The sequence below is a fragment of the Capsicum annuum genome, chromosome 11, assembly GCF_002878395.1.
Source record: "Capsicum annuum cultivar UCD-10X-F1 chromosome 11, UCD10Xv1.1, whole genome shotgun sequence".
Taxonomy (NCBI): Eukaryota; Viridiplantae; Streptophyta; class Magnoliopsida; order Solanales; family Solanaceae; genus Capsicum; species Capsicum annuum.
The window spans coordinates 124,439,956-124,441,867 of record NC_061121.1 but is presented as its reverse complement, the minus strand read 5'-3'; the positions used below and the strand labels follow the sequence as shown (position 1 = coordinate 124,441,867).

Genomic DNA, 1,912 nt, shown 5'->3' with positions numbered 1-1,912 from the left:
GTTTACCTATAGTGGTTTTTATTTATGTTGGTTGTTGTTTTTGTTTATTTTTAGGTGATTTCAATAGTGTCCATGACATAATGAGTGACCATGCAAGTAATGTCGGGACCTTTGATGGGCCCTTTAATAATGAGGAGTAATTCTATAATGTTGGACGTGTGAGTGCTATTTGTATCCTACCTAATTAAGGGAACAGGGTATTCCATATCACGAGTGTTATATTTCACATGCTTCAAATGAAAGGTCTCTTTTGTGGTCAAGCTCATGAAGACCCAAATTTGCACTTGAAAAACTTTGTGGAAGTGTGTGCCCCTTTCGACATTGCTCACATCTCACAAGAGTCCATACGGTTGCGCCTTTTTCCATTTTTTCTAATGATTAAGGTGGTATTATGTCTATGATCTCTTCCCACTGGGTCAGTTACCATTACTTTCTTATATCGATACTTCCCACCATCAAAGATATTGTAATTACATGACAAAATTACAAACTTTTGTTAATTGAATAGAGAGCCTCTATATGAGGTATGGGAGAGATTTAATGGAAATCTTATGCAATGTCCTAACCATGAGGTCCCATAGAAGATGCTTCTCCAAATCGTTTACCAAGCTTTGGATCAATTAAATAAAATTATGGTAGATAATGCGGTCGGGGCTCACTTATGAAGTTGTCTTATAATGTAGCTACAAACTTGCTTGAGGAAATCACAAAGCAAAATTAGGGGTGGCATACCCAAGACACCGAATCAGCAAAAGGGCCCCCTACTACCTTCTATGTGGATAAAGAGCTAAGTATAAAAGATGAAGAGGGGGAGAAAAACATTCCAAAAATTATGATGCAGTTAGAGCTCCTAACGAAGCATGTGATGGGTCCACCCATAAAAATGGTAAATGTCGTAGAATCCAAGGGCTATTATGAACAAGTGGCCAATAGGCTTGATGAAGAACTTTGGCATTTGTCTTACTATCTGGTGGGTTCTGGCCCATCCTATCAAAGGCAAGGTGGGAACCAAGGTTGGACCAATCGTGAAAGAGAATGGGAATGGCGTGATAGGGTTAGAGATCATGATTAGAGGGAAAAGAAAAGAGAGTATAATCTATATATGCCCTCCATGATCGAGTATAAAGCAAAGTGCCTAATTTCATTGATACCGAAAAATTCAAGACCGAGGATATGTTAGCAAGGATCTTGATGAGAGTGGAGGGGATGGATAAGATGGTTTGACAATTGAAAGGAAAATCAACCAAATGGTTTTATTACACTCTTCCTCAATAAAAAAATTAGAGACTCAAATTTTCCAAATCTCCACTCAACTCAATGCTCGACAGAAATAGGATCTTTCTAGTGATACCATTTTGAATCCAGAAAATGATTCTCAAGTGTTGGCAATCATCATTAGGAATGGCAAAGCCCTCAGTGATCATGTGGTTAAAGTTGAAAAAGATATCAATGTTGGACAAACAAATGTGAAGAAGAAGCATGTGATTAATTCAAATGAGGAGGCTCCAAAGTCATATGAAGGCGATGAAAAAGAACCAATGATGATCGAAGAAATAGTTGATGAAGAGGGAGATCCTAAGGTAGTTAAGAATGATGAACCATAAAGTGATTTTTTGATGAAGAGGGAGATCCTAAGGTAGTTAAGAATGATGAACCACAAAGTGATCTGTTGCATACCATGAAGGCTCTCCCCCCTCCTAATTTCCTCAAAGGCTCAAAAAACAAGAGGATAATGCCAAATTCAAGAAGTTTCTAGCTAAGCTTAGCAGTCTTTCAATTAATATCCCACTGCTAGAGGTCATTCAAGAGATTTCAGGATATTCTAAGCTTATGAAGTAGTTGATTTCAAAGAAACATCTTGTTGATAGAGAAACCATTAAAGTTACCCATGGGTGAAACACTATCAAGACTA

At 37.7% G+C, this 1,912-nt stretch overlaps 1 non-coding gene across 1 annotated transcript; it reads right to left on the bottom strand.

Annotated features, from left to right (window-relative positions):
* Positions 1-468: 468 nt before the first annotated feature.
* LOC124889067 lies at positions 469-574 on the bottom strand. Its single transcript, XR_007047684.1, has one exon. It is a non-coding gene; the product is annotated as a small nucleolar RNA R71 (small nucleolar RNA).
* Between the last annotated feature and the right edge of the window lie 1,338 nt (positions 575-1,912).